General features: G+C 42.3%; 1 protein-coding gene across 4 annotated transcripts in view; it reads right to left on the bottom strand.

The window, feature by feature from the left end:
- Positions 1-12,353, bottom strand: part of LOC115160647 (double-stranded RNA-specific editase 1) — a 197,750-nt gene extending 185,397 nt beyond the window's left edge. For 3 of the 4 annotated variants that reach the window (XM_029710884.1, XM_029710881.1, XM_029710880.1), the window contains exon 1: positions 12,147-12,352. The gene's annotated coding sequence lies outside the window, so the exon portion shown is untranslated. Of the gene's footprint in view, positions 1-12,146 lie in introns of all 4 variants that reach the window. The other variant, XM_029710887.1, reaches the window with a different exon arrangement.
- Between the last annotated feature and the right edge of the window lie 834 nt (positions 12,354-13,187).

Consider the following 13,187-nt stretch of genomic DNA (forward strand, 5'->3'; position numbering starts at 1 on the left):
TTTTGTGTCCCCCCCCCCATATCTCCAGTCAGTGCAGCACTGTTGCTGTTTTGAAGTGAATTAGAGAGACACACCTGACCCTGGGATCGCTCAGCGTTATGAATGCATGGTGCCAGCGTTCCCGACCAGGTGGAATTCCAACTATTCCAGACACAGCAGTCTTCCTACTTTTAAGGAAGGGATGTGAGCAATCCCCATGGCAACCTCGAAATTCAACGTCCCGGATTTGGTTCCAAAGCAGAGGAATGTAAGTCAATAATATTGTGGAGAAGCTTCTGTTCATTTCTACTTCATTTACCATTGTCCTCACTAGTAGGCCAGGAATGGACGTACAGCAGGAAGCATAACAGTTGACAAGATAGAATGTGGATGTAGGTAGAAGTTGCCTCTAACCACTGATACAGGGTCATATTTTTTCGTCACTCTAATTATGTGTTACAATTAGGGAAAGGGTAAACTGATCCTAGATCTAATCTGTGTATTACAGCAAACATACCTCAGTCTAGCCTTGCACACCCCACTTGAGAAGGCACAAACATAACCAATCCGCCGCATACATTCACCCCTCTCCTAAACCCTTACGTCGGGGGCTTTCCAACAGTCAGCCACACAGCACCAAAAGATTGTTCTCGTCTTTGTCTAGCTTCTTTTCTCCCCTCTATATATAGCCATATCACCAAGGGCTTTACACAAGAGCCGTGCAGTGTGTAGAGGAGGAAGAGCACCGCCTTTTCATGTGACACAGTGAGTCATGACACCCGGCTGTGCATTCACCCTGACACGAGCGGTGTTGGGGAGAGAGACCCGGCTGTGCATTCAGCCTGACACGAGCGGTGTTGGGGAGAGAGAGAGATTCAGCGCACTCCTGGGCTAGGCTACAGTCGAAGGAGGCTGTCGTGACTTATTGGCAACTCAACAGAAGGTCTCCTTTTCCCCCTCTCCCTCCATCTCCTTTCCTCTCTGCTCTCCCGACTCTCAATTTCCCCCTGCATCCTCTTCCCCTCCCTCCTATCCTGCCGCAGTCAAGAAATTAGGGCGCCATGACTTATGCAAGAACTGCGTTAAAGATGACGAGATGCCATGTTTACAACAGCATTACAAGGGAAAAAAATGCTGCAAAACATTATTTTGGCTCACAGTACCAAAAGACATAGCTGAGGCTCACAGAAGGACCTTGAAGGCCATCCTTGCTCTGAGTGATCTTAAGAGGACTGACCTTTTTTCCTAAGCATAACGTGACACACGTCAGAGATGGAACCAAGATGGACTTGAGTGGATAGACATTGAGAGGATTTTGTAGGATTGGAGAGAGGCATATATTATACACCATGTGTATAATAAGGACATATGCGAGTACAGGACGAGTCAACATTATCTGGATATGATTTAACAGAATCTGAGCTTTTTAAAAAAAGGGAGATTTTCACTGGACAGTTACTTTAACAGAGTCAAATAGTGCACTGTTTAGAGTAGACAGAAGCCAACTTGAGAATTGACCAGCAGGCTGTGTGATTGTGGCTTGGCCTGTTTGTGTACAGATTGAGATAATAACTCAATTACATACCGAGTCCCAGACGGGCGGCAGATTACTGGCCAGAGATGACTGCTCTGTGGTGGTTATGTTGGGGAGATGCGATTGATATGAACTGTATTACACACCGAGGAGAGCTGTCTTGGAATTTGAGGTTAAGGTAATTGGCCAAGCCAATGTACATGGGGTGGGGGGGGTCCAAAAAGGAGAGGTCACAATTCTGTTTGTACACTTGTTTACATGGATATGTTTAATAAAAAATTATATTTTTAACAAGCCATTACACTTATTATCATGGCATTCCATTGTTATTCAGGTTATTACTTATAAATATGAATCAACAAATGTAGAAAATGACAGGTTGGAAAGTATCTGTTGCATTTTCGTATTGACAACATTAACAGTCAAAATAAAGATATGCCCGTTGGCTTTTCTACATATAAAAACATACAGGAGGGTATTTTTTTTTTTAAACGTAACCTAAACACTTGACAATAGGCCTTCAACAAGATTAAATCATGACAGGAGCATTTGATTCTTAAAGAGGTGGAGTCCAGACAGGCTACTTAGGAAATGTTCTAAATGAACGTAGGCCTTTTGAGAGAATCAGGAAACTCACACACGCATACCCCCGTAAAAGCACCCGTCAATCAAAGCCACCAGCGTATGTCAGACACAAGCAAATAAATAAAATCTCCTTTCCTTAAATTAAAAAAAAAAAAAAATACATTTAAAACAAGGTTTTCCGAAAGTAGGCTATAAGATGACTTGACAAGGAAAGTATGAAGGGGACAGCTATGCTATAGTATGAATATGACATGTACAAATCCATATCCATAGCCTATTTATCAGTGACACTGATTATCGAGGGGGAGAGTTTTGGAAAGATTTTTCAAATACTGTGAAGAACTATTATAATTTAAATGAATTATTTTTTATATACAAACATCTTTTAAAAAAGGACTTTGTTAACTCACACTGAGGTGAAGGGGGGGGAGAAATGACTGAGAAGCCCAACTGCGCACTTTCCTACATTTGACATTTGCAAGAAGGCTGGGGACTTGCTCAGGCGCGTGTGCGCACGCTCAGTCAACATAAACAGGAGAGAAAAAACAAATATGCTCATTGCTCACATGACTGTGTAAATTGTATAAAATACACCAAAACTTGTTTCTCATAAGTGTAGAATGTTGAGAACTCGGCAAACAATGTTTCCAGTCCTAGAATGAGAAGGTAAATTGTTCTAATTAAAGCTGCAATATGTAACTTCTGGGGCGACCCGACCAAATTCACATAGAAATGTGTTATAGACCGGTCATTGAAAGCAGGTCTAAGAAGCGGTAGATGTTCTATGTTCACTATATCTATGCTTAAGATTCATTTTTGCATCTTTTACTTTCAGTTTTGTACAGCAGCTTCAAATCATCTGAAAATATAATAGTCTCCTCGTGGATTGCAATGTAATCGGCATCCAAAAAGGCCGATTACCGATTGTTATGAAAACTTGAAAATCGGCCCTAATTAAATCGGCCATGCCGATTAATCGGTCAACCTCTAATTTGAACCGAATATCGGTCAATTAGTGGCTGACATTTTGTTTAATTGCTCAGCACTACCAGTCTCAGAGTGGAGGAAATGGCCAGATGCTTAGTACAGCCTGCAGTGTGCTCAGCACAGCCCGGCGCGGGACGGTGAGAAAAGCAGACTCCGTAGAAGCATGTTGGTATGCAGGAGAGAGGGAGAATAAACACAAGTCTCAGATAACTTGGAGGAGCATTGTGTGTGGGCAGGCAGGAATCCTTTGAAACCGAATGCCCAGACATGACATGAATAGCATGTTTTCACAGCTTCTCTATGAATCCTGCATTATTCATGGGTCTGGCTCCTCATCCATCGCGCATACATGTACCGCCACATCATGACAGGAGCTGTGTTTACAGGGTGATATGCACACACACGATGGTGACAAGGTGAGTGGTTATTTCAGTCTGCTCAGAACTGCCCAGGAAGCGGCGCAGAAGCTGTGCCGACAGACATGTCGGCAAAACTAGTCTTACCCTGGGGTAGCTTTCCACACAGCCTGCCTGAAATCCAATGAGAGTGCTGTACAGGGTACGACAGGTAGTCATAGCGAGACAGGGGAGTATATGCCTTGCTCTCCACGTATACAATAAGTTTGTATTTGAGGGCTGTACTGCAATGTAAAGGTCTGACAGGTAAACACTGTGTCGTATGACTTAGACGCACCCCGAGATGGAAGTTGTCCTTTGGCACAGATCTGGGATCAGCTTATCATCCCTAAACCATTAGAGAGGGAAATTTCTAAATTGACTTTAGCTCTAGGGGGCAATTTCCTCCTACACCACTGACCAACAGGGCCAAAAAAAAAACATAGGTCTTCCTATTCTGTCCTAAGTCATAGCCAAGACATTATGAACTAATAGCTTACCGTAACACTTCAATTAAAACACAGTCTCAAATAGCCGCTGGTCCTTTAATAGCCGGGCAACTGCACACATTTCAGCAAATAAAAACACCCGTTTTAAATAAACACCGGTCTAAATGAATTGTTTATGAGGTTACCATGAATTGTTTGAGGTTTAATGGTTTGATTTGTTACATTAAATAATTCAGTAACGCCTCCAAAAATGGCAATCATCCGTCTTTAAATCGCCATTAAGAAACCTCTAGCAATTGACTGCTAACAGCTGAGAAATCGTCCGATCGCCCTTTAGTGGCAAAAGTAACAACTGCTGAAAATGCACAGTCAAAGAGAATAAGTATTATGTCAAGGATGATAATATATTAGCGCAGGAAATGAAGAAAACTTATTAAAATGCTCAAAACTTGTTGGAATTAAAAAATATATATATATATGCAAATGAGAAAAAGCTGTGTGCATTAATGAAATATACACCTGGCTCAAATAGAAGCCTCTAAGCGCCTGTTGTGTTCAGTGATATCAAATAAACGCCTGAGCTATTAATTGAAGTTTCACAGTATATATCATTGACTTAAAAGAGGGACCAGAGGGGTGGGGGAGAGAGAAAGGGTGAGGACTTGCCTACCATACCCTCAGATGTTTCCTTGTGGCGGTTGGTATTGATCACCTAACCACCTGGCTCCGAGTTGTGGTGACCTGGGAATGAACGATTGATTGATACAGTAGCCTATATAATGAAATATAGGCCTAACTAAGTTACGCTATTAAGACTAAACAGGACGCGCTCTTAAGCCTACAGCTCAATGGTGGTTATACAAGGCTACTATAAAAAGCCTGTTATTATAATGATCATAATAACTAATAATAATAATAATGAGATCTTGAAAAAGGAGGGTATAGGAGCAATGCGTGTAATATGTGTGACAAACAGGTGCTGTTAGATTACAATATAATTTTTACTGCCTGTTTGGAACAGTGTAAACACTAAATTAAATTAAGTCTGTTCCAATTAGGGGAAAAAAAAAAAAAAAAAACGGTAATGCCTTTATTACAGCATGTGAAATTAATTTATACAACATTTTGCCATTGCATGAGGCTTGGTGCTCACGGAATCAGTAGGCTATTGAGTGTTTGTTTAAACAGGCGACAGAAGCAAGACCGGTCTTAATTCTGTAGATACAAATGGATGATTTATAAAGCCAGGCACATTTAAGTTAGGCTATTGATTATAGACCTAATTAAGTTGGTTTCCACTCTCCTCAAATTTCTTAGACAATTAGGCAAAGGCAAGGGCTGTTTCCTCGTCTCTGCTGCTTCTGCCTGACGCCACATTGTTCTCAATATGCTGGTTAACTTTGTTGTTATGCACATTGCAACATGGGGAAACGTGCCGATTCTACGGCGCACTGAAGATTATGTTTCAGAACCACGGACAGTAACCGTATCCAACACAGGATAAATCACATTTGTTATAAAATATTAGATTACATAGTGTTGCACCATTACTTTTGTATAATATAACATTTGATACTGACACTTTATAGGGTTAAGAGCAATGGACTGTGTCATCCCAGTGGCCTCTGCAATGTCCACTGAGAAAGGCGCGTCAGACTGGTGTCATGCATCATGACTCCTAGCTGCCATACATTTTTTTTTCTACTGTGCCGTTTCACAAAAGCCGTGAACCCATCTATTTCTCATGGTTTCAACAGGTTGTAAAATAAAGATAAACAACTTTGCAATTATTCTATTATTGATTAATTGACTACGACTTTTCAGATCGCCCAGTAGTGCTGTCTGCAGAGTTAGCTCCAGCTAAATATTGCAATTCTTCAGCCATTCCTGGACCTGTGACCAAAAACAAGCTACATACGGACAGTACCAAAACAAATGATCTAATGATTCTGTCTCTTCGCAGCAAAATCTGCAGAGCTGGGATGGTTATATATATATATATAAATAACATTCTATTGGTTGCAAGGATGTTGTATAATAATCTACATTGAAAAACACTACATTTGAATCCGGCGTCGTTTTGTGCATCAGTTCATAAACCATGTGCCATGGAATCGGTACATCGAAAATTTCCTCCCAACTATTTTGCAATCTGTATGGCAACCTGTATTGTCAGTAATTTAACAAAAATAAAATAAATGTTTGGCAATATATATATATATATATATATATATTTTTTTTTTAAAGACAACATTTATAGTACCTTACACATAATATGGGTAACTTGGGTGAAAAACTCGGTCTATTAAACTGAATACCATCCCACATCATGTTAGTCCCCAACTTTTGGTGTGATAGTGTATGGGTGGGTAAAAGGCTGATACCGCCCCTGGCCTGGCTGTGGACTGGAAGGGTCTGGGTGGCAGCGGAACAGAGGGCTCTCAGTGGCGGTGGAGCGACCCTGTGTGCGTGTGCCCACGCACCGTGATGTTGCAGCGAGTAGCTGACGCTAACCAGCTCTGTCATGTGCGTTAGCCCTTTCCCCTTGTCCTCTGAACGTCCATCTTCAGTGGATGTTAGAGGTTACGAAACCGCTTGCGTAAGAAAGGGCATGTCAACAAGGGCCCTCGCTATACCACAGGGACCCGACACACAGCTATTTGTTCTAATCTCTGGAGGGCTTTCTCTCATCTCTTGCTTAAAAATAATGATGCAACTAAGTCTCAACATCCAAATGTATTCAGCATGAATGGCTACAACCTGCAGCTTCCTGCCCTGCAAAATTTGGTGATGGGGGAGATGGGACGGCACTGATGCGCCCTCCGGGGAGTGCAGGATGGGGTCCCGTCGAGCCCAGCCTAACCCCAACTGCAACTAACCCCCCCCTCCGCACTGACAACAGGCCTTTAAAACATGGTCCTCCCTCCCCGGGACACACACTGCAATGCAATTAGACTACCACTACACACACAAACGCCCCCAGACCCACCGAAAAGCCAATACTTCCAGCCCAGTAAATTCACTCTTCAAACCAAACCACTGCATTTCATTTCCGTTTGAGTCACCCCTTTACCCAAACAAAACACACCACCAATGAACAATCCAAGAGTCGACGTCAATGACTTCAGCTTAGATGACATGTGAGGCAACTGTATCTGTACACAACGGTGACTTGTACGTGTGGTCTGCTTAAAGTTGGATGGTTCTGGTTGTCGGACACATGGTAATGTTAACCAGCAACCAGATTCACTTATTGAACTGTTCAGATCCTGTGCCATATTTGAGCATACACACTGCCTTTACCTATAAACCAGATTTTCAGAAGGGACGATTTTTTTTTTTAGGGCCACTTACCGCCCTGTGACCCAATTAGGTTTCAGTCATGTGAGAGGTTATTGCTCCGTTATGAATTCCCCTCAGTCACCCCTGCAGGAGGTGAAAAAACAGCAACACCGGCAGCATTCAGATCCAGCTAAAACTAGCCCCTTAGAGAATGAAACCTATCCCCTCATTCGCGTGAAGAGAGTTCATTAAGCCTCAATGCTTATTTTCCTCAGAAACTCAAAGGAAACACTTCTTGTTATTTGTCGCTGGTCGAGAGATCGATCTATATATACACATATATTTATTTATTTTTACACTCTGTGGAATTTAGTGTGTAAATTCAAACCTGAAGTGAAGTGGGGATGAGTGCTTTTATCAATGTTCTCCCAGAACCTTTTTTTTTTTTAAATACAAATACACAAAAGACATAATAAGTCAGAGGATAGGTTATCTGAGATTTCTTACGACTGAAGCTTCAAATGCGAGCAAGGTAATTCATTTGTCTCCTTCCCGCTCCAGAGGAATTTCCTTCGAGATTTCCTTCTCCAAACCCAGTTCACTTCAATCGACTTGGAATAGTACGGGGTTTATTTAAACAAATGGATATGCCACACTAGAACTGATAAACCTATACCAAAGCAGAGGCTTGCAATATAAAGAAAACGAAGACACACAGCCTTGCGAGTGTGACAATGAGGCCCTGCCTTGCTTCATTCTAACGCTCGTTATTTCTGTGCGTCATACCCTATATCAAATGATTTGCTGGGCAGGGCCTCTTAATAAGGGTACAGTGCTCCACGCAGATTTGATGTCATTCAAATTAGTGCTGGTAGCTTTCACTACACCAAAAAGGAAATTTCCAGGTAAAAGTGCCTCTTGCCTTGCTCATTTGATGTCTCTACAGGCCCATTTGACTCGAAGGCCATCGTTGTGTCCCTGCACTGGCTCTCCTGATGTGCAAAATAAAGCATATGATAGTCATAGATATCACGAACACTGCAACGACGTTATGTTAAGCCGAAGGCCTAAGTCATGTCATGAAAAACAGATCTTCAGAGACATTTCTGTGTCGTGAAAGTGTTCAAATATTGTTGTCTTACTCGCATAGAACGGTTACATGGAACTGGTCGCGCCATATAGTCAGGGTGAAATAACAAAGATACCTGCCCCACAAGGGTGGAGTGGGGTATTTTTTTGTCACTGGCGGACATATGCGAGACAGGAAGGTCATCCATTCCCTAAACACCAGACCGAATGAGAGGCCCCCTGTCTTTATGGTTAAGGCAACATAGGCCTACCTAATGAACAAAAACAAAATAATCAAAGCACTGCTCATTATGGGTTCAAAACAAATGACACCTTCAAATGAGAAAATAGCAAAGATGTTAAAAATATTATTATATATATTTTTTTAAATCACCCAGAACTTTAAACTAAATGAAACACCTGATACTTGATGTTGGGGTTCCATGCTTGTGCGAAACGCCACTACATCTGCCTCATAATAATTACGATGTCTAACAATGAGCATGAAGCGAAGCGGGTCTAACGTGATTATCAGCAAGTTCTGCTGTGATATGCCAGTCAAGGATTGGAGAGTGTGTGAGTGTGGGGAGGGGGGGGGGGGGTCAAAGGCATAGGCGAACCATTCCCCCAATCGCTGAAACTCTACGGCAAAGCAAAGTTGCCAGGATGTTTGTTGAAAGTCATCATTGACGGCACGTTCTGCCCTTTTTTTGTGGCTTAACCATGTGGCTGCAGCATCAGTAACATTGTGCTTGCCATGAGCTTTTCACTTCTGGTGTTGTAGATGAACAAAGAGCCATGTCATGCCTTTAACAGATCTCAAAAGAAAACAGTGTGGCTTTCTGAGGTCACGTGGTGATCAACTTCAGCTCTAAATGACTACCAATTAGAGAAAAACTAGACACATTCCAGTAGCGGAACGATATTCATCCACAGTTTGGATGAAAGATCAGTGGTGAAAGTGTAAAGGTTATTGGAAAGAAGGTGAAAAGGTTTGTCAACAGTCAGTAAGAAATCAGGGTTCTCGTCTCTCTGGCTTTCTTGAAAATATAGCCTGACTGTAACCCAAAATGAACAAGGACAAGGCCAGTGTCCTTTTATGGTTGAAATGAGCATAGCCAGGCCACCATAATGCCCCGTTTACATCGTGATGCATTTCATTAGTCTGTACATCATCTTCACGCAATATCGTTCCGCTACTGGACGGAGAGCCTAGGGTTTCACACTGCAAGACAAGGTGGAGGAGAGGCTAATCTCTCGTCAGCGATAGCATTCATGACCTTTTCATTAAATAATATGAACTTTGCATTCAAGAAGGAGAAACATTGTTTCAGGTGACAAAACATGTTTTGTTTAGTTACTTTTTTCAACAGAGCTAGGTGCTTATTATCTAATGAATTAGGTAACGAAATCCGACTTTTTGGATATAATGTATAAACATTATATTTTTCTTGGTAAAATGTATTTTATAACACAAGGAAGTGAAATTTAATCACCAAAGTGCGTTTTCACCCACTCTGGGCTGTGGGTGGACACCCTATACACTGAGTGTACAAAACATGAACACCTGACCAGTTGAATCCAGGTAAAATCTATGATCCCTTATTGATGTCACTTCTTAAATCTACTTCAATTAGCATAGATGAAGGGGAGAAGACAGGTTAAATAAGGATTTTAAAACTGTGAGACAACAGACGGATTGTGTGTGTGCCATTTAGAGGGTGAATGGGCAGGACAAAAGATTTAACTGCCTTTGAACGGGGTATGGTAGTAGGTGCCGGGCACACCGGTTTGTGTCAAGAACTGCAACGCTGCTGGGTTTTTCCACGCTCAACAGTTTTCTGTGTGTATCAAGATTGGTCCATCACCCAAAGACCCTCCAGCCAACTTGATACAACTGTAGGAAGCATTGGAGTCAACATGGGCCAGCATTCCTGTGGAACGCTTGACACCTTGTAGAGTCCATGCCCAGACGAATTGAGGCTGTTCTGAGGAGAATGGGGGGGGGGGGGGTGCAACTCAATATTAGGAAGGTGTTCTTAATGTTTTGTACACACACTCTAATATAAATTGGCTTAACTGCCAATGTGTATTATTTAACATTACTATTAAAAATAGTACTCACTTGTAGGAATGGGTAATTGTTTACAAGTTGCTAGCTATCCCATAATGCCTTTGCCAAAAACATAATATGTTCATCTTGTTCTGTGGTATGCTAACTTCCTGTTGTTTTGACTGACTCTGGCTACACAAAAGATGACGCAAAGTTTGAAAAGATTCAAAGTATGCGGCATCCGTTTCGCAACAGAGCCTTGAACCGCGGGGGGGGGCTGCCTTACCACACCGTTGTGGACGGGACGTACCTATTGAAATGAATGACATTTGGCACAGACGGACTGCTCAGATGTAATGTGAATAGGCATAAGGCTACTAATGTAGCAATGATGCATTTAATGCATCTGAAATGACATCATAGTCCTCGGGAGTACGGAGTGCTGACTGAAAGCGCCAGGGTCCGGAGCGGGCGAGTGAATGAGTGACGGCTGATGTAATGTACTTGAGCAGCGGAGGCGGCTGCTGCCTGCTTCCTATCAGCCACTACGGGGTTAACGGAGGCCCTCGCGCTTGGTGGTGACGCTGAGCAGCCATTTGTTTGCCTCCAGGAGCTACCCCTTTGCTGTAACACGCCAATAACCGAGGTAGAGTGGAAGCTAAATGAAATGGTCCAGCAAAAGTGTCCTGGGCAACTGAGCTCGGCTAGGCAACGCACAGCACCGGTTTGGCAAGGTATCCATGGCTCAGAGCCTATACACCCTCTAAGCATGGAAAACTGTCACAACAGCAATTAGTACCTGGCTGCAGCAAATGTAATGAGATGAGATGAAGTGTAGGTCGATGAGGACAGGCCCACCTAAGAGTGTTTAGTAGAACAACGCGTGTTTGGACATGATGATTGACTCTTGTGCTGAATCTGGCAACAGTGGTGTGTTTGCTGACACCCTATCAAGTGATATTGATAGTGTTTGTGATTGCAGTAGGCAGCCCTCGTGGATTACTTACAGCATCATCTTTCCAATTTCAATTTGACAGACTATTCATTTGGTGGGATTAGGGGTTGCCTACATCTACTTCCCCCCCCCCATTTGCCTTAATGAATTTGTTTACTATTCAATATCTACTTCAAGCACACATTTGTCCCAAGCACAGTCAACAGGCCTGTTGATTTCAAAAATAAAACCTAACATTTCTTGAACCAACACCGTAGCATACATCTTAGGCTATACATGATTCAGTTACATCACATGGTTAAGCACAACCATGATTTGTAATGTAATGTAACCAACCACATTTCAATTTGGCGCTTTCGTTTTATTCATAGCAAGACTGGCTACATTTTGAAATATCTAATTTTGTTTAAAGGCCATGACTGTGGCTTATCAAAGGCTATATTTTACAGGTCATATTCTGATGGCTTGGTACTTTACTTCTAAGACGAAACCTAGAGACAATCAACGCTTCTCATCAATTCTCACCAAGCGAACTGTCCAAATGACTAATATAAACGCTGAACTGAACGACCATGCATTCTGTCAACTAATCGTGCCCCCCTCCTCCCAAAACGTTACAATGCATCCCTTTCATCAAACTCCGGCTCGCACATGCTGTCTGCCCACTATATTCGCAACTGACTAGCAGGCACGACAGTCGAAAATGACACTGCCGTTGACTCGGGGAAAGATAACTCAAGAGCCATGTTTGCACGCGATCTAGAAGAAAATATTACATAAACACACCCGGAACCCAAGCAAAATAGCCTGTTGTTTTCATCCATACCATCCGTCAAACTGAGAAGCCGTCAATACTCACAGTATGTATCGCAATTTAAAAGGGAAGCTTGCAGAGCTGTAGAAAGATGTGGTCGTCCCTCCGTTCAATGTAAAAGCACAGACCGCCTCCTGTCCTCTGTTTTATGGGTTTGCTGGAGTTGAATGAATTGGCGTGAAGGCGCCGCTCGTACAGTTGCACTCACCGCAATACAGACAGACTGCGGCCTAGCCTACTCTCGCGGTATCCGTCCTCTGAAGCAAGCAACGTGGAAGGATATTGGATTTTCATTGGATGCCCAGGCTACCGAGACTGGATACTACATTTGACAGATCTGATTGGACAAACTCTTGAAGGAGGCTGAAAATATATGAGCACCGATTGGGTGATACGCTTCATTGAGGGAGTTCGATTAAGCTGAACCGCGGTGCACCAGGTTGTGGCCCGTAACTGTGAATGTGTAAAAGCGGCGCACTTTTCAAATCGAACAGTAATCTGCGCCGCTCGTTCATGTCGTCGACAAGGCAGTTCATAAACATACATCTCTTGTCCATAATATACAGTATATGTTCGAAAACTAGTTTTTATTGCCAAGGCAGATCCCTTTTTCATGCGAAAACACAGAATCCTACTCATTACTCAACATTACTTTTGTTTTCAGTCAACTTCGCCATCAGAATTATTATTTGGTGGGGGAAAAAGATTCCAGGGAACTCATCTATATTAAATCAAAGTTTATTGGTCTTGTACACAGACTTGCAGATGTTATCGCAGGTGCAGCGAAAAGTTTGTGTTTTTACCTCCAACAGTGCAGTAATAATAACTAGCAATACAAAACAATATGCACATAATCCACCAAGTATAAATGAAGAAATTCAAAAATATATCAGAGCTCTGGGGGCCCATGCCCCTGTCATCTGTCTTTTTTTGAATTGTATAAATCATTTAGACAGTAACCCTCCAAAAGTTATCAATGAACCTTTTTCATTTCTATATAAGTACTAGGAAGCTAAGTGTTTGTTTCTTGGGCTTCAGGAATGTGACTGAAAAAGCTAAAAAGGAAAAAAGAAACTGATTGAAAGT

The sequence above is a fragment of the Salmo trutta genome, chromosome 24, assembly GCF_901001165.1.
Source record: "Salmo trutta chromosome 24, fSalTru1.1, whole genome shotgun sequence".
Classification (NCBI taxonomy): Eukaryota; Metazoa; Chordata; class Actinopteri; order Salmoniformes; family Salmonidae; genus Salmo; species Salmo trutta.